Below are 25,104 nucleotides of genomic sequence, written 5' to 3'. Positions count from 1 at the left end.
TGTTCCATCAGACAACTATTTATTTTCACTCCTAACCTAAACAATCCTAACATGGACTTTGAGGGTGTTTTTCTCTTTTTAATCATGTCATCAACTGTAAGTTATGGCAAACGTCTATGTAATAGTACGTCTAAATGATCAGATAATCATATACTCATTACAAAATATAACAACTGGCGTCTCTCAATATTGGCATTTTAGTTAGTAGAAACCATGTCAAGTACCATGGGGTAAATTTGAGTATTCACAATTCTAAATTACATGCCAGGAAAAATGTCAAATATAATCAGTTCTGATCATTAAAATGAATAACAAATTAAACAGTTCTTGCATTTGCACGTTTTCATGATATTAATACTTATTGCACCCCTACGATGGAAATTAAATGTGGATTGTAAACACCTATATCATAAATCTATTGTAATTACGTTTCAATTTATTTAAATTGCTATTGGTTGCTAACATTTACTAAGTCTTCTATATATAGATTCGTGGTATGTCAGTGTATACCTAAGACAGGTTCAAATGACGACAGTTTGTGAAATCTTCGGCATTATATTATATAGATCAACTAGTTGAGGAAATGGCCTAACTACGAGCTTCCATACTTGGTTACTGGTGGTTGTTTATATTACTTAACCTAAAATAGAGTAGAATATTCTCAGAGTGGTGAATCAACTGATTGAGAGTGCAGAAACGATACTAGAGCCCTTTAGTCCAAATTGCACCATTATGTTATAATTTTGTAATGCAAAGTACTGTGTCTGAGACTAAGAATGATACATTGAAAAACCAGCGAATTGTAGACTAATAACTGCGTTACCCATTCTTCAATGTAACTGAAACGTCGGAAAAGATACACACTTTTATGCTTAGGCCTAACATAGTGTGGTTCCGACTACAGGGTAGGTAGATTTTTCATTTTATCTTCTATATATTTTTTTTATTTCAATGAGTGAATGAGTGAGTGAGTGAGTGAGTCAGTGAGTGAGTGAGTGACCAGTTCAGGTGGTTATGCTTTCCGTTGTTTTCCATATGGTCTAAGTCTGTGTTATTGTTTCTTCTCATCAACCGACACCCATTACAGATTGGAAGAACACTTTTACATTGCCTTTTTTAAGTTGAGGTCAGTTTCCGCATACACTACATTTTGCGAGATTTCACAGCTTTCACGATTTCATTATTTGTTTTCTCGAATACGACAACAATTTAGGATCAGCAGTGAAGGTGGGGTCAGGTCACCGGAACCAGTTAAGTTGTTTAGGACTTAACATTGCACACTTTGTTACGTGAACGATACATGGCCAAAAACAAATTGCACTTTAAATTCGATGTGATTATCTTTGTATATTTGTTTTTATACATACATTTAAAATTGCTGTCATGGTTACATGTGATGTCATCAGGAAAGACATACTTGTTCAATACCATACTGACACTTAAAAAATATGGGTTTATTCAAGAGATGTCGTAATGCACAATTTTAAACATAACGAAAATGTATTGGTAACTTTAATAACTTTTGAATTATATACACAACATGTGAAGTAAACTCATTTACAACTCTCACCTATTATATTTGTAAGTTAAAACGGCACAAGATAAAATCGTCTGTCCTACAAAATTAACATGAAATAAATAGTACGAGCATTTCTGAAGAATTGTTATGTCACAATCATAATTTCCAAGAAAAAAAATTATCGATTTACAAGTAAAGTATCTGTATATAGTTTAGATGAAATTAGTCCGGAAATTTCGGTTGCAAGCTAGGAAATACGTTCATATGATGCTCTCTTTATATATATGCCTGTATTGTGTATCAGCCGTACGCTGTTCAAAAGCCACTTAAAATATAAATATATTCAAGAGTGAAGTAAAGTGATGCTATTTCACTACAGGAAGGCACTTCACACATATATCTTTTTTGTAGACATCATTATTTAAGGTTGACTTCATTACTTCTTTTATCCAGTACATATTGAGTAGATGTCTCGTCTGAACAGTCTTAGAATACCTCTGAACATTGGCACCACGTCATTTATATATGTCAATTCTTATCGCATTGCCTGTTACGTCATCAAGGGTTATCCGCTGATACTTCAACGGTAGTAGATTAGTTGCAATTTAGCTTGTTCGCTGTAAAAGTACTTGAATAAGAATTACCCATTTCGCTTGTGTCTTATTAAACAAGAAAGCATCACTTTTTCGTACATAACTGTAAATCTCCTTTCAAATGTCCCAATGAAATATCTACTTTTCAAAGCAATCGAAAGAATCCATCTTATAAAAAAATCTAACTTGATTTCAAATGGGTGTTTAAGTACGATCCTCGTTAATCTGGAAGCCAGACAGCGAGGCTGTCAGACAGTTAACGTTAAAAAAGAAAAATATAGACTCTATTAAGGTGAGTTTATTGGAATTTTATAAGGAAGTGAGGTACGGAATCCCATTAGAAGATGTCGACGTAATTGAACAGCAAATATATGTTGTTGGATATCTCAATATACCACAATATAATATGTGCAAATGTTCCATTCAACCAAATGTGAAAATTGATGCATTACAAATGTACACGTCCAATTCCCAGTCACGCGTAACTCAAATAAGTAAGAATACAGAAAGAAAATACGTGAATAAACAAAACAGTGTTTTGATAAAGAAGAATGTAGAAGTAATTACCTATTTAGCCTGTTATACAATATATTTCAAAGTCTGTTAACCAGGACTACCTTTTAACCTATTTCCTGGAAGTAAATATTTCGGAATTTGGCAAGCCATGCCTTTTCATAAGATTACATACATGAATAAGTGTTCCGTAATGCATATGTCGTCATTAATAAACAGTATAAATGAAAATGTGCATACTAATTATGGTAATTTGCATAATCAATAACATAATTGAACTTATGCATTCCAAATTTTGAGAGAGACTGAGCTATGGAAGAATGAGAAATCAATCGTTATTAATTGACTACAATGTTATTGCTATTTCAAATGACATTATAGTTACGCTTCAAGTTGTTTAGCACTCAAAATGTAAGAATTGATAAATCACAAGACCTTTACTAAGTTATAATAATTGCGCACACCTGTATTTTTAAAACTTGCTTTACCACTCACAAATCATTAAATTAAAGGTCGTATTTGAACATTTGCTTAAAAGTGAATAGTGTTCGTATTTGAATAGTTTCACGCAAACCATGAAGCGAAGTTAAGGAAAGAAAAGCCCGAAATAGATTATTGTCATCAGTTTGTACGGCATACATATTCAGTATAGGTAAAAGCAAGTTCCATGTGAAGACGTATGCATAGAAAAAACAGGTTTGTCAAATGTTTAGGCAAAAAACGTGGGCTTAGAGAATGTCCTTTCAATACAACAGATACTGGATGAACAATCAATTCCTTTTACATGGATCTACGACGTTAATGGAGTTGGTACGTGCAACAAGGATTACAGACATTCAGGCTAATTTGCATTCCCGCCACATGTTGTATCAAACCCATGCTGCTTATGGACTAAATCGCTGTTATACATTAACTGTATATTGCAAGGCGTACAAAATCGAACGCCAACACACTCCACACATGTACATATCTTATTTAACAATTTCGAGCTTTTCAATATGGTGAACTATGAACATGATGAGCTACAGGATCAATGCATCCCACAACTAATAAATGTGGATTTTTACTTAACATGTATAAAACGTTTGATTTACCATGGAAACAAACTTTCAAAAAGTAATCTCTCATCCATGTCTAACTCAGTGATGTGATTAATATTGGTTCAATATCGAGTGCTATAATATCGGTTAAACCATTTTCACCATTGACTTTGTTCAATTGCACCTATTTTCTAAATACTTGAATTGCAGTAAAATAGGATAGATGTCATTACTGTGAGTATGAGGGCAGTTGCCTGGCAACAGAACCACAAAACCATCTCATATTCACACGATGAAGATTTGTACTTTTGCAATGACAAATTGAGTAATGCCACTTAATAAAATATTCTTAATTCTGTCATTAGGTCTAACAGCTACGTCTAAAGTTTTATCTATATCCTGTCCAAAAGGGTTTATTAGGCGAAAGAAATCTACAAGGTTTTACCTCAGAAAAGGTAAGTTAAAAAAAAATTGCCTTTTACAACGAAATGTGTGCTCCATCAGTGCTTGTATTGCCTCAATGACCACACAAGTGTATAACTGTTATGCCATCTCATCCGAACTATTCCTGTGACCATTTTATTCTAATAACCACATGGCTAATAACCTTTGCGAACAATTGGAGTCTTGGTTGTATGGTACAATATTTTTCAGATGGGTTCAATAATTAGTTGTCAGATAATATAATGAAACACATCTACTCATCTAAGAAAACAGGCATCAACACATACCCTGATACAATACATAGGATACTAACTTTTTAATTTCAATTCAATCTAATTATATCAAGTTAATTAAATACAATTTTAATTAAAAAGTGAAATCATTTATTTGTCGAGGTAACTGTGTACATCGGTGGGCCACAGCTGTTTCCATTTCTTAATATTATGTCGACAAGGACACAGTTAACAGTTCAGTCAGTCAATCACCCTTATTATTATATTGGTTTGGCAGTTTGTAGAGACGAGCGCAACATTTCTTGGAAAATACACATCTTTGATGACTAAATCTGTATCGTATAATATCCTGGGATTTTAACATTGTGAGACACTTGAGCACATTTCAATCATATTCTCGCGAACAGTATTATTTGACATTTAAATAACATTTTTGGACTTCACATGCATGTATTTATGTTTAGATTTCTTTGCATATTAATTAACCCTCTTTTGTGTCTCCTCTCAGAAAAAAATATCGCTTTATCGATTAATTGGATGATTTGAAAAATACATTTGGCAAACTTTCATTTCACAGGTGATGTCTTTGTGCAATAATTTAAGATGGGTTAGAATTATAGCTAATACACTTAGCAATATCATGATTTATTAACAAATGGCTCAGAGTAAACGAAATCTGGTTTGCATATTTTTATGAAATTATGCTAATAGATTTATTCTTTATTCTTTATTATATCAAATAAGAATTCAAACTTGTCTAATCGAAAGAAAACTCAGCAATGTATGCTAGATAAGAAAAGCACGGTGATAGATTTTGCGCAAAGGTCGTGTAATTTCGTATAATTAGCTAAGAGCAATGACCATACATAACAATTTAGATAATTAAACTATTATTGAATAATATGAAAATGATTACTAAGTAATAACAGTAATAACAAATACATAATATTAAATCGTTAAATAATTTTCTCATGACAGTCTTCTCTCTTGAGATTTTAACCTGAGAGCAATAATCAACCTGGTTCTTTCTTCATAATTAATTAATTAATTAATTAATTAATTAAGAACGAAACGAATACTCACGGGGTATGTACTTGCTTGCTTTAGTTTATAAAGTGAGTCGATTACCTAGTTTTCAGGATACGAGTGTAGCCGTTATTAAGTCATGGCTTTATTTTTCATAACATGACATGTCACGGAAGTGACTTAATTAAACTGATCACATGCATATGCACAAACATACTAAATAGGTAAAATGGAATTCATTTTCAAATCGTGGAAAAGCTGTCATGTTCGCCTTTGTTTTCCATGAATTGTAATGTCATCAACCTTGTAAGTTTGATCCTTAATGACGGAATTGCATAATTATGACGGAACAACTTTTATTGACCGGACACAATTAGTCTTCAACTCCCTGGAGAAAGGTATTGCAGATAAAGGCACAATGTTTGATGTGTTTAGCGGATTCCACTTCAGTTGACTATATTCTCTGTTGGCTATCAATTATACAAATAACTCATTCTGTAATCATGGCAGTATTAAAATGAATCTGAAATAAGGCAGAAAGACAACACACGAAATATAAATCAAAAGGTACATATGAATGACTTATGGCATATTCATTTTCAAGTGCATAACGCTTTATAGTCTTTGGGAGGAACGACATTTCGATTGCTAAATATCACCTTGTGTTGGCCTGTACGCGACAGTACCAATTACGGCATAGATAATGTATTATCATTCGGGCACAGTAAAAGCTATTGGTACGGCAGAAAAATAAAGTGACTATTTTGGCGAATACGAACGAATGCATAATAGTTATATACTTTAATTCGTGATGAAAAAGACATTTTGTAATTAAAAGTAAATTATGTGTAGAGATGTCCACGGATCCAGTCCCAAGGTAAAACACAATATAATTACAAAGTCATAATAGCAAAATCTATTGACATTTTATATTATCAGTTGTTGCCCTTCTAGCCCATTGGGTACACAAATTCTTGTATATTTACATATATTGAACTAAGATATGGACTACTTAAAGTCTCTGAAATGTATATTTCAATGTATTTCACGGTATTGATTATACAACAGATTGTAGCCGTTTTTGTGTAAATTATCATATTATTGCAAAGTAACTACAGTAAGATTAATTCCAATGTCCTATCTCAATATTGACTAGAAATGTTGATTTGGTGACGAAATGACTTTCTTCTGATTTTGAGTGAAGATATTGATAATTTTCTTTATACAGTTCACCCTTATTCTCATAAATCATGGTAATTATTTTTGACATGTCCTGTCAACACAAATAGAATAGAGACTACCCCATAGTTATTCCATCGTATTCTCGCGATTGTCACCTTGCACCTTTAAACTACATTTTACAACAACATTTAGATCAATCTAAAGTCGGTAACACAGTTACTATCGATCTCACCAACTTGTGACAACAACAAGTAATAAATTTACGGGGAAATTAAAATGTGATAAGCATTTAATACAAATGGTACCGTCTACCTTTACATGCAGGGTATAATCTTAAGACTAAAAGTACAATGACATGCCTTTATCTAACGTTTATCAATTCATTTATTCATTAATCTGAATACATATTCATATTTCCATATCGACTTCCATCTGTGCGCTTTTAGGCGTATTGATAAAAAAATCCATTACAATGTTTCTATATATCTTATAAATCAATGTTAAATATGTATTTGCCTATAACCATCAATTTTTATTTATCCGCCTGTCCGTTTGTCTGCCTGTCTCTCTGTCTGTCGTCTGTCTGTATGCATGTATGTATGTATGTATGTATGTATGTATGTATGTATGTATGTATGTATTATGTGGTTCTATCTATCTGTCTCTTTCTTTATGTTTTTGTTTATTATAACAATATGGGTGCAAAGCAATTGTGTGGTTCCGATTACGCTCATTTGTTACTAATAGGTGGCGTAGGTAGATCTTTCATTTTTTAATTTTTTTTTCATATGTAAGTGTCTAGTTCAGTTCAGGTAGTTATGTTTACCGTTGTGTTCCATATGATGTCTGTGTTATTGATTTATTCTCATGTACAACCATTACAGATCGGAGAACAGTTTTATATTGTCTTTTTAAGTTGATGACAGTTTCCACTTCACACATTTCGTGATTTTATTATTTTTTTCTCGAATACATAAACAAATGTTTAGGGTCGGCAGTGAAAAACAATGTGGGCTCGGGACACCGGAACCAAACATTTTTTTGAGCTTAACCTAGTTCATTTATTCGTATACTTAAAATTCCAATTGGAATTTTGTTCAATTTTGGTTGTAAGCAACCCAACGTAAACGTATTACATTTATACACGTATTTTCCTGTTGCAGTAAGTCACAAATGTAAAAATAAAATCGACTTTATATCAAACCACTGAACGAGTATTTTCACACCCGCCCTCTACATTCTGTTTTGCGATATGTTTAGACTTTGATTTTTTTTGTACCACACACTTCCTATAATCTGTTCTTTTTGTATTGCCAAACACAAGTCACGGCTGGTGCACGAGAGAAGTTGTGTCAAAGGGAACAATTTTACAAAGGTGCATTTAAATGTATAATTTAAACTTAATCTTACTGTTTACCCTACCGTCGTTTCTCCTGTCATTTTGTGACAGACAGACAGACAGACAGACAGACAGACAGAGACATAAATACATACATACACGCATACACGCATACATACATACATACATACATACATACATACATACATACATACACACACACACATACATACATACATACATACATACATACATACATACATACATCCAAACCTGGAAATACAGGAATGACACACAGACACACTTCGCAATCATGTTTTCTGTCAAATTATGACACTATCTCATATTACATGTTTTGTCATTGTTTTCAAAGAGATCATTTTGAATCTATTCAACGTTATATATGAAGGGTCTTACACCTCATCAGTTATTTTTTACTTATTACGAAAAGGCACAACTACTGCTAATATAAAAAATAGGTATAGATTAGGTTGAAAAATATCACAGGATTAATATCAGAAATGACATAAGTGAAGTTCCATTGCGAAGCATATTTTCTATACATTTACATTTGTAATACTACATTTACAGTTCTGATTAAATGGCAATGTATGAGTATGCAATGATAATGTATTTCTATAACCTGGTTTAAATACGTTTGATCTTAAAGGCACAGATGAGTTTGGCTATTCCTGTAAAGAATTCTGACACTATATATTTACAAGAATTGACGAGGTTACCACCTCCGTATGTGTTTCAGAATAAAATGAATTCATATACACTATCCATGTTGAACAATAAAATTAGAAAAATCATGTCCATCATTTCTTAGTTTGTAAAGGCGTGAATACTTGAATTGTGACTTTTGTAAATCATCGTTTATTGTCTTAATGTTGTTGTTTATTAAAATTGGTTAACTTCTAGACATGGGAACACGAAGCATTATCATGTATTTTCCAAACACAGTCATAGAACTATTAGGAAAACCCTTAGGTCCTATATGATGTAATGATATCTTTGGAAGGAAAGTCGATCGAACCGTAATAAATATCTTGACTAATCCGATTCAGTGAACATCTTTACCTTAATATTTTTTTTCTGAGAAGGTTTAATTGAAATCATGCCTTCTTTTTCATCCTAAGTCTGGCCTATTCATTGCAATGCTTTAACCTTTAGATTTTACTATGTAGCGGTACGCATTAATGACATATATCAATCAGTTGTTATGGCAACACTTCCATTCCATATATGCTACTAGTATCAGTTCTAAGACATTGATAAGACATATATATATATATATATATATATATATATATATATATATATATATATATATATATATATATATATATATATCTGTTGACTGCCTTTATTAGTTACGCAAACCAAATCGTCTACGTTTGGTAAATATGGTTGCTTCGCTTATTATAAATGCTATCTTTTTATTATGTGTGGATGGTAGATAAATTTGGTTGGGGGTGGGTTTAAACCTCTGCTAGCTACAACCTTCTTGGTACGGTTTTGTTGGATATAGTGACTTACTTCTGAATAGTGTACACCATGAGGAGTAGTGAATCATCTGAATACAAATATGTGTGTGAAACTGAAAAATTAACAAGGCGAGGAATGCGAATGAATGGCCTGTGTATTTGACGTACAGGCCATAGAATCAGTGCCTCCATCGACCACAGCACCGTGAATTTGTACTTTAGATATAGTTGTCAACTGACACTTGACTCTATTCCATTATATATATTATTGCCACAAGAGTTAATTGATAGGATAGTACGAACACTATCTTAAGGATAATGCAAGTTAAGCTAAATTCAAGGTTGGAAACTCATTGTGTCAGGCTAATAACATTGTCCTGCAAGACTAGTGTTAATATAAACAGACAGCTCAGCAGAAAAACGAAAGAAGCAGTGTATCTTACATATTGTCGGCATACGGAAATTGGCAGTTACAATATGTAGAAATAATAATATACATGTATGCATTACGTATATGAATGTAAAGAAGAAGAACAAGTTGAACAACTGAAGTAAGGAATGTTCGAATTTCTTTCAGAGTCGGCAGTACATCAATACATAATTTTGATGTATCAGAAACGTTATAATGCATTTCGAAAACTTGCATGTTGACCATATATCTATGTGTATATATATATATATATATATATATATATATATATATATATATATATGTATGTGTGTGTGTGTGTGTGTGTGTGTGTGTGTGTTTACAAAACGCACATGCATAATTCATGCAAATACCTTTGGATTCTTTGGATTTTCCTTTAGAGTTGCCTTATGGTAATTTGCTTGTAACTACAAATTGTTGTGTTCATGTAACAAATTGTGTATGTGACATGTCACAAAGAAATGAGGAAAAACTGTTCCAATTCAATTGACGTATATGTACCCGCTTTGACTTCCTTCTCATGTCGGCATAAAATGTTCTACGCAATAATAGTGCATATCTACGAATGAGCAAACTAGTCACTGCCATATGGTATTGACAATAACTTTCAAAGAGAATTCTCATTACCATGAAGACATGTTACTTTTAAAATCACAAAGAACGGGAATAGTAAATCAGTTCCCGTCCTGTAACACCTGTTATTTAATTCGGGCATCGATACCATCTGCTCAAAAACATATCGACTTAAGATGAACAGCAAAATTATCAGGGTCATTGATGCTGTGTGGTGACACACGAAGTCGAAAGGTGTTCACTTCTCGATAGCATGCTAAATTCTAGTGAAAAGACCGAAGGTGACGGATGAAATGAAGACGGAAAAATCTGAAAGTGGGAGATATATAAATAAAGACAAAGGTCATTGAGTAGACAACACGTGTTGAGAATGTCATATAGCCTAGATGTAACAGATAAAGTTGAAGTAGGTGTCGTCAACTAACAAATTTAGAGTGGCGCGTTTTCCAGACAAAAATATCATAGGTATAGTGTATCCTCTTATTCGTAGATGTTTGACCATAACATAAGTGTTCATGCAATCGATTTCGTCGTTGCAATATTTTGCTTTAAGGGTGAACATTTGCAGATTTTAGATGTTACACGTTTCTATCTTTCTCTTTATAGATTTGACGATTTTCGTGCTTTTGAATATTATCCTTCTATACAATAATGTCTCCTTTCGCTGGCTATGCAAAACATAGGTAACTATTTTCTGTTCAACAATTGAAAAGATGACTATGCGTGTTTTTCCGCCAAGATGCAACATCTCAAATATTTGGGTTATTTTTTTGAAGCTTATTACTAAGTCTACCCATGTATATATAGTATGACATTTAAATAAAAGGCAGGCAGTATTTTAATGGAACTCATATCAAGTTAAGTTTGCATCAACAGCTGACATTTGACAGGTTTGTCGATTTGTAATTGTCTTATATTTATCTTACTGTCTCGTCTGCGTATTAATTCCAACACGGCAAATCTCACAATGAGCAAAATCAATATAATCAATGTCGAAAAACTTGTGAGAACAGACTACTGACTGTTGTCAAGGTTGCTGGTCAATTAGACGAGATTACTCCTTTGACCTTGCTCATTATCGTTATTACCACTCATCGCCATAAGATGCAAACATCCTCCCCCGAGGAAACACAGGGTAGACATTGTTTGATTTGTAAGTTCAATTATTGATGGCTTTGTTGTAGATTGATATATATATAAGTGGACAGATTATTTCACCGTTGTTTCATTCTCTTACTGGCACGTACGATCCTCATTTTTGACTGAATGTTCTGGAGATTTATACGATCGTCAAATCGTATACTTGAGATTTCCTACTCCACGTTTTTGGCCTGGAACCATGTCGATGAATTATTATAAATTGACATCCTATTATTTACAGTCTAATACTCAAAAACCGTTATAATTGACGGCCTTCAAAATCCAGGGCTTTCATAAAAGAAAAAAAAAATTGATCGCTTTAATCAGCTTTGGCCGCAAGGTTCTTTTTTATCTCTGGTATTCATAATGTTGATGGATTTGAAGTGGTCGTGTGTTCTTCGACGTGATAAAGAAGTGCAGCATCTATAGAATTATGTCTCACTGTATACTCAGCGGTAGACCTGTACAAAACAGACGTGAAACCAAAGTACCATCCACCAGTTATCACAATATTCCTTGTACATCTAAGGACTTCCCACTTACTTAAAACATGACGTGATCGAAATGTTACATGAAGATAGAAATACCATCGCCAATGAACTACTTAACACCTTTCTCTGTACATGTCGTCAGCTTCATTCCCGCCAAAACTGTAAAGCTGTCTGTATACATACATGATGTGCGTCGAACCTTCGCCCTAATCTTTAAACATGCACAATACTATAAATCCAGTACTAAAACGTGGTTATCACTTTTAGTATATTACATGGACATAGCTTCCGTCCAGAGAAAAGGAAGTAATTGCAATATAGATTCATTTAGTTTCTGTTTTCTTTTGTGAAGTCATGACTCCATCTTTTGTATGATTTATTATAAGTATAGAGGTAGGACAATCAACTTTCATACGTTTCAAGAGTTGCCGATACATAAAGTTATATTCATTAATCATCTGCATGGATGCGCGCGGTATTCCATACATAGCCACTAAGCATTAACAAGAGGCAACATGGAATTTCTCTGATGCGCTCGTCCATATTTGATATAGTTTCCTTTTGATTGGGGTGAAGAGTGCACTAGAAAATCAAATTCGTGATCATCGCATTAGGCACTGAAATTATCCTTTAATGTAGCAAATAGATTTAGGGTGTGTTAGGACTATCAACGAGAAGCCAAAGTCAAACTATATTACAAGAATCTTGATCCCAAATGTAGGAATGTGCCCTTGTCTGTTTTACAGGTCGTGGAGTGTAAGTCTGAAGTAAGCTGTAATTGCTGGATTTGACAAGTTTGACATTACAATCGACAATAACTACTTCTTTATATATGTGACGTTTGGACGACTTCAATGCATGAGGGGATTTGGACGTAGTTTGAAGAAACGTGAGTAGACATTGAAAGGGTATGAAATATTGGATTTTCATACTCTACATATTTACAATTTTCACGAATCTACCCTAATTATTGTTTTGGAGCGTAAGATATGTAAATAGTTCATTTTATTATTTTCACTTAGGGTCGGTTCGTGCCATAGTTACGGTAAAGTTAGACAGCTCCTCGCAAAGACGTGCCGATTGCTTGTAGAGTAAGTCTGCATATGCGTCGTACGTAGATTCTATCCCCCGAGTCAGTATCATATGAACACCTTAGTCCACTTTCGCACACAGACCATTCTATTGCTGAATGTGAAGTATTTGCAAGTAAAACACGTTGTATCATTCTGTTATATCTTAAACATTTTTGCAAGGTATGTGTGGAAAACTGTCTGGGAAAGTTATCACGATAGTTATTAAATAATAGAGTATTCGAAGACATTGTTATATATATTTACAAGACTGAGATGTACGGCCTTGTCCGGTAAGAAATGTTTAAATGTTTAAAAAGCCAATTCATTATGAATGTGACCAGCAACTAATATCTTGACCAGATTCAACCTGGCGACAAAGGCTCACTTTTTCATAGCCAGTGGTGTGTTCATTCCGATTACACTACCAATTGGTATACTTGTCATAAGTTCATTCGTCATTCTTTAAAGTTCATTTTTATATGCAAACACTACAAATGATGTGTTCAGGAACGGTGACCATGTAATTGATTTGCCTTGCTTCTTGCGATCTTTAGGGATGTGTAGGACGAACGCGTTCTATAAAACACAATTTTCGGCAAGAAAGAATGCCAAATATGACAGTTCGTGATAAATTTCTGTTTTCTTCCTATCGTGTAATTCCAACTTTATAAGATTGATGGCAACTCAAAGTTTAAACTTAAAGAAAGCAAATTTAACGATATATGTTCATATTGCTTCGTTAATACTGGAACATAGCACAAGGAAATTGTAAATTATGGGAATATTTTGATCTGAAAACGTTACGTTTGACCCGTACATATATATTACGATTTCACTCCTGCGTAGTGGTTGTTAAAAAATCTTCACACTTTTTGAAAACAGGGGATTTATTTCATTTCTCTTTTACAAAGCCACAGGAGCATTATTAATTACAGACTGCCGTAGGCTAGTTAAACATAAATCCTGTATTTAATGTATTTATCTCCATGTTATTATAATTGCGTGCAAGTTTTATCTACTTCAAACAATGTCATGGCCGTGCACATCATTGAACGCTTGCTCGTCCTATTTATATATGGACTTTGTTGATAGAACGTAATGGTCCCATTGGGACTCAAGACTTGCAACGCGATGTTATCAAATTTTTCCAGCTCGTCCTCCTTTAGTTCACGTTGCCATGAGACAAGCCCAGATTTGTGTCATCGTACAAAGTGTACTTGAGTTATCCTTGTGTTTTGTCAGAGGTTGCTCAGAACCGCCAATTACCCGTCTCCGGAAAAAATCCCTTTTTGAGTCGTCAGACGCCATGTTATTTGATTTCAATTGAAAGATATGTTGTCTGGTTACAATATTACAAGAATAATTTACGCGGAATTTTGTTTTATAGTTTTTTGTTAATCCAACAGTCAATATCATGTAGGTGACAATGTATGTATGATGAGACGTGCATGGAGTCTTCGATTCATTTCCGGTTAGGTTCATTTTTTTCATCAGTGATTTTTCATACAATATCAGTTTACATTGAAATGTATAGAAATAACTCTCTCTGATATGACAAGTAATTCAATGACGGTCGTTTCCCACTTGGGTTGTGTTAACATATATGCCACGACTTATCTTCTGTAGCTTTGTTTTCATTATAGTCTCGGAGGTCTGACTGACTAAATTTTGTAACAATCATACAAGGGGGTCACAAAGGTTGCGTGATACATTTGGCGCCTTTATGCCCATTATCAGGCTTTTATATAACAGACGTAATTTAAGTATGATATTGCTGTTTTTATGCCTGGGTCTATTAATCATACACCATCATGCGGTGACAGATAATATAGTTTTTTCTGAGGTTTTGCGTGTGTGTGTGTGTGTGTTTTATGGGGGTTTGGTTATGTGTGTGTTTTGAATGAGATGAAGCTAGAAAGTAATAATTATGAAATCATTTAATAATGTAATGAAAAACGATTATATTCCAAGAAATTGAAGACTTTACATCGATTTTTTTTCACACATGCCATCGAATGCTCTTTTACAATTTCTGTCACGCTTGACGTGAAACTCCAATCGGGCAAAACAAACACTTTGATTAACTAAACGAGGTATAATTTACTTCAAGCTCACCTTCGCCACAGGTAATTTAAACTTAAAGCTTTACGTCCATTTATCAGTGTCTTGGTTTCTAAGTGAGATATATCAGTACGTTGACTAAGAAATTTGGATTTTTCTTTTCGGTAATCATTTTAGTACATTTCCTACTATATAATAACTTACATGAATGTGATTTACAGTAACGATCATTGTCTTCACCTGTCACCATTTCACCGATGTGAATGAAATATCGGTCAGACGAATTCATTAGGATTTAGTGCCCTCTGTGGCAGTTCGGAGAGTACTTTCACTAGTTCCTTTAAAACGTATTTTTTCACTACATATACAAACAGAAGCTTTGGTTCGTCGTACTGTTTTCATCTAGGTGAGATCGAAACCACTAACGAAATCAAGCCCAGGAAGTGTCGCATATATCTATTACCTACTACAATCTCGCTATAATTTGCTATATATCGCCAAGTCACTCATGTTTGATACTATTCACACGAACACGACCTTAATGTAGGATCGAGTGCGGTTGAAGTCTTCGAGTTGCTAGTATAAATTGAGACGTGTAATACAGTAAGTGGTCTGTTAACATTTATTCCTTTTACAATGTTATACTTCTCTAACTGGCTTTCGCCACACCTTAATATATCATACTTCTATGGGTTGTTCCATGTATGTTGTTATTCTTATAGTATCGCACATTAAATGTTGTATTCATCATAAAATTCCAACGCCTGTCATGTAATATTCATGGCGAACGATAAGATAGTTAACGTTCATGTTTGATTTCTAAATTGTATTATAATTCATCTCACATTACTTTGATGATCTTGATGTCCTCCTGATGTCCATAGTACATCTATACATATTAACACAAATAAGATGGAGAATATAGTTGTTCATGGTTCCACTAGGACAACTTACAATATTTGCATGATCAAGGTTCTTATTAAACATATCGAAACGTCGCTGCATTCGTGTCCAATTTACCGTTCCAATGTGACTACATTCTACAATTAATAAAACATTTTGTCGACCAAGTAGTGTATTTTGCAAGTTAACGATCAAAATGTATATATACGTTATAGTCCAGTGCTCGGCCGATAAGCATATTCGGATTAAGTGTGATCCCTACGCACATCTCTCACTCATCCAAACGTCCGACGACCAGATTGAATTGAGCTTTTGACGTCAGTGTTCAAGTGTGTATGTATATTACCAATATGCGTGGAATAACATATTTTGCACGTGAACGGCGTAAGTAACCGTTGAGAGGAAAGAATCGAAATATTTATATAATTATGTAAACTTACAGAATATGCACGCCATGATGCATGATTTGTGGATCGATGAATTACCCAGTAGCAAGACAATGTAAGTAGAACGGGGTAATCCGTGGCTTTACACGCCGTCGTCTACGTAGTGTTGTAAATAGCAAAGTTAACGACAATATGTTGACACCGGGAAAACACGAAAAAATAAGTGCCAATTTATACAGCAATACACGAACAATTGATTTCGTAATTCTTGAACATGCGTATAATTTATGAAAATATTGTTTTATTTCACCGTTCAGTACAATTATATATAACATACTAAGTGCTTGTACCTTTAACGTCCTCATAAGAATCCTACCTATTCCCACAAATCGATCCAACTAATAGTGTATACAAGCAAATATAAAGCAGTTGTGAACAACCAAAGTTACCTTGTCTGACAATTCTACCAATGTTTCCTGTCTTTTTAGGTTGTAGATATTCTCCGCTAACAATACGTTTTCAAAACACTTGTTTGTCTGTTTGTTTTCAGCACATTTGTCTGGTTTGTTTGTAAGTAGGGTAAGCTCTTCCCTCAAGTATTATTATGTTTTGATGAAACTTTGGAGAAAGATTGCGTACATGGAACTAGCTAGTACTGTAACATTATATTCTAGTGAAGCAATAACATCACGAGCTTTACTTATTGAACTCATGCAGTCGAGGGCGCCATTTCTTAATTTGTGGTTGGTATGCAATGACATTCAAAATGATGTGTACATTTGGGACATTTATTAGAAGAAGTTCTCAGCCTTGGTGGAGGTATCAGTTGCTCGGTACCTGCAGGCATGTTTGCCAAATAATCGATCACTTGCCACAAGGCAAGATGTATCATAGACGTATAATCAACTAAGGAACTATTTGATATTCATAACATATACGTATGGAAACTGTCATTAATGAATAACTTGTTTCATTATTACATATGTACACTTAGAGCAATGACAACCTACATGGGACGTGACATGTACAATAGAAATGTAATTTTATTCGTTTGTTTGTCAGTGGTGATATTTTAATACATCAATCATACCCCACTTATATGCATATAAATTTAGGGATTTGCGAAAAACTACTTTACGAAGCAAGGCAAGAAGTGAATGCTTTTGGATAGGTCATTCGCCACTATACACATGATAACTAAATACGATATAGTCTCTTTACATCTACATCTTAATATGCCAGACTTGTATGGCTGAACTTCAAAACGGGTGATGGTTCAATATGTTTGTTTTAGAAATTGATACCCAAAGGTATCATTTAACCAACTCAAATAACCCCCAAGTAAGGGCCGCTGCAATTTAATAAAGTTGGAAAGTGCTGAATGAAAGATTTTTGAATAATGAAAACAGAACTAAGGACACTCAGAAATAGCAAAGACGTTTAAACATTTTGAATTTAAAAAGATCGCCAGGAGAATTATATTACTTGCGTTCTTGTATGTTCATAATAGTGGTAAATATAGTGCAAAGGGTAGGGTTACCCTTACAAATGTACAATCGAACTTCGAGGTCAACAGCCTGACGTTTTAACCTGCGTCAGATTCAGAAATGATTTAATCTGTATGAGGGCATTTAACTTTTTTGCGTCATACTCCGATATATAGTTTTAAGAGTATGATTGGTATTTCGCGGTGCCGTGAGAAAAAGAGTCTATGTTATGCTTAGTTTTACTCACTTAAGATCGCTTATAGTAACAACTAATTAAACCAAATAATCGATATGGTTTCAAAGCAAAACGAAGTGAAACATAAAACTAAGTACACTTTATGTGGCTGAGTAGCTATCAAGTATCAAAGAAAGGTTTAACAAGTTCACCTTAATGTTAAGCCGTCCATATTATCAATTTAAAGGTATTTTATCATATTGATGACATGAACACGTTAGTCACCACATTAGCAAATCTATTACTTGAAAATATGCTACCCATACGTTTTCTTCTAACAGATATAGCATTACCGAGGTATGCAACTTATGCATGCTATGACGTGGTGTAAACTTTCCCTACTTAAATTACAGAATGTATTACAAACTTTAAATTTAGGAGAGAAGGTGATTGTTTTATCTTATTCGTATGTGAAACAATGGACATAGACAACCTAGAGTTTGTCTAAGATTAATGACGATAAATAATAAGCGTAAGAAGCAAGACTTTAGTTAGTTACTTATTTACTTTATTTATCCTTGGTAGCTCCTTACGTAGCCCGTACTTCTTTCCAAGGAGGCCGAGACAAAAAAGAAACACAAGAAACAACATATCACAATCACAAGACTACAGCACAATGTTGTAGAATTAAAAAGACAAGGACAAATATAATTAGACAAAAACATTGCCATATGCATTCTTATAAAAATGTTAACATACAAGACAACTTGTTCTCGTGAGCAAGTGGGGTATAGTTTCATCGCCATTTTGTTCAGGAAGCGTCTGTGACTTTGCATTGCAAATCATGTTTTGTGTTTCCTTCATGACTACATTTTCAAATAACCTTAGTCCTAGAATTCAAATTGAGTTGTATATATGTTAATCACTAACTACTTTGATATTTTACTGTTGCTAAGGGCGGCATGATACGGTACGTTGTCACGAAATATTTGTTCAGTGAAATACAACATTTAGGTACAACTTATTATAATAAAAAACAGATGATAGTCCAAAAAATTGCAATACTTTTTCAACAGGCATGTCACCTGCATATGTTTTTCGAGCTTAAAGTTTCTGGTATATATTTGTGTTTGCCCTTCCGTCGTTGTATTCGTTTCAGCGACTGTAAGCCACCCCCTCTATTTACCGTCTAATTGCACTGAGCGTGCTTGCTTTGTTCGAGTTTACTCTATGTTAGCTTTAGGAACCTGTTTGCGCAAACACTAGACCAAAGTAGACATGAACATACTAATATCTTCGTGACTCAATTCGGCGATTTCAAATAAACCACCCTGCGTGCCAACCTTGTAGGCGATTATTTGCGGTAGCTATAACGTTTCACCTTTCACATAAAACAGTTCGTATATTAAGACATGTTTATACGTAGCTAGCTGGTTTGAGTTACTTTCCTTAAATGATACAGTGATGGAAATAGTTTTTGATAGCATACTTATGGACTTAAGGCATCTACATTAAACGGCAATGATTTCACGCAAAAAATAAAAGTGCAACATAATGTGTGTATATATATATATATATATATATATATATATATATATATATATATATTTATGTATGTATGTATATATATATATATTATATACATTTATTTATTTATATTTATTTTTATATATTTACAAATTGATAATTATGAAAATTGTATTTTTCTAATTTCCTTTACATATAATACAACACATTTAAAACAGCGAACATCTTTGATATCAAGAGATAAAACCATACAGCGTGCGTGTATAGACTTTGATACAGTTTTTAGCTACGGATATAATGCAAGCAAGAACGAATTTGTTGTTGTTTAATTCATTTTTGATTCAGAAACTTTAGCCGTCCAGGGAAAAAGGTATACTCCTTCAACCTTTCACAATTGTAACTGGTACAGTTTAAAAATTTAATACAATCTATTGATATTGTTGTATTATGATAAATCTCAAATTTGACGATTCAGACTATTATTTAGGGCTACACAAAAAAGAAATAAAAGTACACGTCCCTTGCTTAAAATGTAACAGACCCTGATCACCTATTTGTAATATATTTGTATTTTCACATGGACATGGGGGAGGGAGGGGGGCAATTCAAAATGTGCCTCAGTGGAGGAAGTACTATTAAAATACGTAGCGTCAAGTCCAAATTATATATACAGCGAATTTCACACTACTGTTCAGCTTTGCTGTTTGATGATACAACCACGCAGAAACCAACACGAAACTGCGTAATCATGCCACACTTCAATTATAGCAAGATCGCATACTTTTTCACATGTAATCTAAATAAAATAAACCATTGAAATGTATTGCAACTCCATGCAGACATTCGAGCGCCAATAGTTTTTCTCAGTATCAAACACCTAATGAAAAATGTAAAATGCCTGTATGGCGACATGTGTGTAATTAATTTCACTTAGGCAAAATGTAGCAAGAGACTGTACTCATTCAATCTTGCTATCTAAAGTGTAGCACGTTCAGTTTCTTATTAGTTTCTGCGTGTTTGTATCACACAGAAAGGCTAACCTGTATTGTGAAATTCGCCGTTACTATGTTGAGGTGATGAGGACAAGAATAAAGTTTTTTTATACGTATGCGCTACGAAATACATCTTTAACAAATACATGTCTGTCCAGAGATTAGACCGTTTCAATTCATGTTAAAGTTAAAACAGTTACGATATCTTCACTAGCAAAACGTTTGCCATCAATTTGAAACGCAATCACAATAATTTTCAGGAATGATCGATACGAGTTGCATCTTCAAAAGAATACTCCATTGAATGCAAAATGTTATTGTCGTTACGATACAATGGAATTGACAAATAAATTGCTCACATGCCTTTTACGTGTATCGGATTCAACAATGTTGTCCTTGATAATTAGCTTTCGTAATTATGCATTATTGCATTTACCTATATGCGACCGAACACACATTGTACCTCATGTACACCCAGGGGGATATACATACATTAAGACTTTTAATTTCCCCTTTACCTGTTTAAAAAAAGAATTAACGAACTCATAGAAACATGTCACGCTTTGCTACATTTCTCATTAGTGTTTTGCTTGCAAATTGTATCCTTGAACTGCTGGAGGTACTAATCATATGTTTGTGAGATATATTTCGAGTCTAGCGAGTATTTAGACGTAAGTGTGCTTCTACCAGCTAAGAACAAATCAATGTATATAGCAAGCCTATCTCCATCAATCCATGATATAGACCTTGTTTTAAAGGTCCATATCATGTTATTGATGTGTACTGTAATATGTACACACACGTTTTTAGTGTGTACTTTGTTCTATATTATTATTATGCCTTTCTGTTTATTCTATCTTAATGACACTAAAATATGTTCATTATTCACTCCATGGTGCCGACGTATTGTCTCATAAAGAGTGTCATTTTAGGTCATGTTGTGGGCGTGTGCTTTGTTCGCATGCTGATTATTTCCCCTCGAGGCTATCAGTGGCCATGGAATGGTCCATGATCCCCGTACATCCGATTCGGAAAACGCTGTCTCTTTAGTGACAACTTCCTCAATGTATTAATTACTTTTCTCCGACGGTACACTTTAAAACACGGTGTCACTACAACGGTAGACGGTAGTTTGAAAGGGAAGTCTGACACCACGACGGTGGCCTTACATCTAAAGAATAGCATTTCATTGTATTGGCTTCTCGATATATAGTTCTAATTGATTATTGTATCGTACATAGGATCCTAGCCACCCTAGGTAAGTACCATATGTTGATCTATCATTTCCCTGCTCCCAGCAAAGTCATTCGTCTTGTTTCATACTGCGTGTTTGCCCCTTGTATGTAGTTTGTAGGACTTGTTCAGTTAATGGGGCAGCATTAATTTATATGAAGGATGTCTTCAGCTTTATGTAGGTAGCCATATATTCATATCCAAGTAGCTGTTTATTATACACAGTGTATGTCAATACTTGGTTGATAATAAAGGCGATGTGCTTTATTACACCTAAAAAGTATACCAAAGAAGCTATAAGCATATCCACTGAAATTCTATACTTTGAAATCTGTACACAAAAGAATTCCTTAGAATTAGCTTATGAAGTGTGTTATGTACCCGCAACACGTCGCAGATTTCCCTTTTCAAGTTGTGCAATATGTATTGAAAACTGTAAGAGGCTTGATTCTTTCTTACGTAGTTATACATATTGTACATATGGAGTGATTCTTTTTAAAAGCTGTATAATGCTTCTGAAATCGTGATGTCGGGCTTGTCACTGAGGTATACGCAGTATTTATAGGTTGTTTTTACCACTAAGCATTAGTCGAGAAATAAAAAGAATACGTAATACTTCACAACGCGCATGAATGATGAATAGTTCACGACTTGGTGATTTCTCCAAACTCATCACACGTTCGAACTCAAAGCATTTGTTAAGCAATACACTTAACTGTTTCAACATGTCTGCACACAATCTATCACTCTTCTTGTCATGTCCCGCTAAATGGTCATGTTATCGCCAGCCTCTCGACTCAAGATGTACAACATAATTAGCATAGCGAAAGTTGTTCTTGTCCATTTATATTAAAAACAAACAAGCATATAGCTGCTTAAACTTCCTATTAATGTTGATGTTTATATACAAACAATATGTCATATTTTCCTAAAGTCAAATTGAAATGTGAATGTACCAATGCATATCAATGTATAATTCTAATAAGTGTTTCTGTTAATGCACTTTCGTCATTAATAGCTAGTGAATTGGTTGTTGTTTTCTTTTTAGTTTACATAGAGCTGTCAGGTTGATATTTTAAAAGGGCAGTCAGACGTTTGAATGTCTAGCAAGTGGCAGACATAAACTATTAAAGAAGATAAGATATTAAAATCAAAGAGACTGGGTGACTGCAAAATACTTCAATTATGTCGGACGCATTCAAATTAAACTTGTATAAATGCAAATCCTTTCTCTTCATCATTCACGATCGATCGCTTTGGTGTTTGGTTTGATTAAAGCCTACGTACACGTTTTTGACATTTCCTGCTACTATACTACTTGCTTCGATCGCTCAGTATTCTGATGAACTTCATTAATGGATCGTACTACAAATAAATATTGTGTAGTCAATTTCTGGTATCGATGCTGCGTTTTCATATTTTCATTATATATTTATAAATAAAATTAGCCCCCAACTGTCAATCTTAAATACATTTTGATAATTTGCATTATCCTTCTTTGCAATAAAAGAACTATATTTTGTTCACATAACTTTTAAACGTATTGAATTACACATCTATATATTTATATATATCACAATCTAATATCGAGGCTTCCTATTACATATTCGCTAGTTTTTTTTTAGTTTTTTGACAAGGCCCATGTAATTCCATTGTGTGATCAAGATCTTTAGAAGTAGACATCACAATCATTTCAAAACGGCTGTTTCAAACTAACTACATTTCGTCATACTAACCTAGTCAAAATTAAGGAAATATTTCTCGAAAGACAAATGCTCCATTTTGATGCGAGTTATTCCATTTGATCTCACCAAGGTCAAGTATCATTAAGAACTGACTGCTTCATTTCAAAATATCGTAATAATTCATTCATTCCTCTTTAAAATACTTCAGAAAATTAAAGACAAACCTCTTACATGTAGGTCATATATGTACCCCTTTGGGCAGATCTGTACTTCTAAAATAGATGATGAGATCACTTGCTATACGTGCTAGATTGTATCTTCCTCTGGATATTGAATAACAATAAGAACGACTTTCTTTACTATGTATCTCCTGATATGTGAGTTAAATCATACGTCACTAAATGCACTTACATACATACATACATACATACATACATACATACATACATACACACACACATCAACAGGAATACTTCAGTAAAGTGAATCAATTGTAAACATAGTTGGTCTTTTGATTTGCATTCGACGCAGTAGAATGCCAATGCGATATCTTCTGTAAGATCTAACAAGGGTGAAGTGTGCATGCCAACATATGTGTCAATGATGAGAAACATTGCAAAGAAAGATATCATCAATGTACGCACAAGAGGTTCGGGATCTTCAGATCAAATTACACCTCAGATGGAAAGATGTCTGACACAGCATGTGATCGATTCGTTTCAAGCACTTCGATGATAACGACGATGTATTAAAGCATCAATATTTTGACTTAAAAACGGAGAATAGAAAATCATGGTGAATTCCTATCAGGTTTGTACATCACTGTTTAGTTCTCAGACTGACCGAGATCATTTTCATTTCAATCGTGATGTAATACATTTATCATCCTGAAATATAGCTGTGTATGAATATTATTAGAAATATTAATATTTTTTGATAACATCGAAATATATAATCATACATTTCTGGTGTCTGGTATCTCATTCAGTTGTTTCGATAATGGTGTTTTCTAGGACTTATTGCGGTATAATACTGAACCCTAGTTTAGGTGATTATATATATATAATAATTTATATTCAATTATGTCTAGGTAGTACTGGAATGAAGAATCACGCTATTAGTAACCTAATCCTAATGTACCTCGAAATGAACTAGGTCAAGTCTGATGCTCTAATAATTAATTGTATTGTTAGGGTTCATTGCGATGTGGTGTACTCATTTGTTGAACTATACATTTGGTGTGTGTCTTTTAGAAAAAAAATCCGAAAATGTACAGTTACAATATCAATCGTTGTGAAACGTGTGAAGATTAGAAAAAGCTAGATTGAAAGGTGATTTGTTCCTTTCAAACCAAACTTCCAATTTCCTAATGATTTTCATTAACAGCAAGTACAGTGAGAAAATAAATTAATGGAATATGATTTTAGTAAAATGATTCAATTCCCTTAACATATAGCTGAAAACACGTCGTTTTATAAAATATACATGCTTCACTAAACATCATTATATATTTTAATAGGAGAGAGAAATACATTTGAAAAGAGAAACAATGATTGTTATATTCCTTTT

General features: G+C 33.7%; 1 protein-coding gene across 2 annotated transcripts in view; it reads left to right on the top strand.

Annotated features, from left to right (window-relative positions):
* Positions 1-4,028: 4,028 nt before the first annotated feature.
* The window catches only part of LOC144446637 (5-hydroxytryptamine receptor 1A-like), a 40,228-nt gene continuing 19,152 nt past the window's right edge, over positions 4,029-25,104 (top strand). The window contains exons 1-2 of one of the 2 annotated variants that reach the window (XM_078136447.1): positions 4,030-4,120; positions 12,760-12,902. The gene's annotated coding sequence lies outside the window, so the exon portion shown is untranslated. Of the gene's footprint in view, positions 4,121-12,759; positions 12,903-25,104 lie in introns of both variants that reach the window. The other variant, XM_078136446.1, reaches the window with a different exon arrangement.

The sequence above is a fragment of the Glandiceps talaboti genome, chromosome 15 (genome assembly GCF_964340395.1).
Source record: "Glandiceps talaboti chromosome 15, keGlaTala1.1, whole genome shotgun sequence".
Classification (NCBI taxonomy): domain Eukaryota; kingdom Metazoa; phylum Hemichordata; class Enteropneusta; family Spengelidae; genus Glandiceps; species Glandiceps talaboti.
Note: the sequence above shows the minus strand (reverse complement) of the source record. Positions and strands in the feature narration are given on the sequence as shown.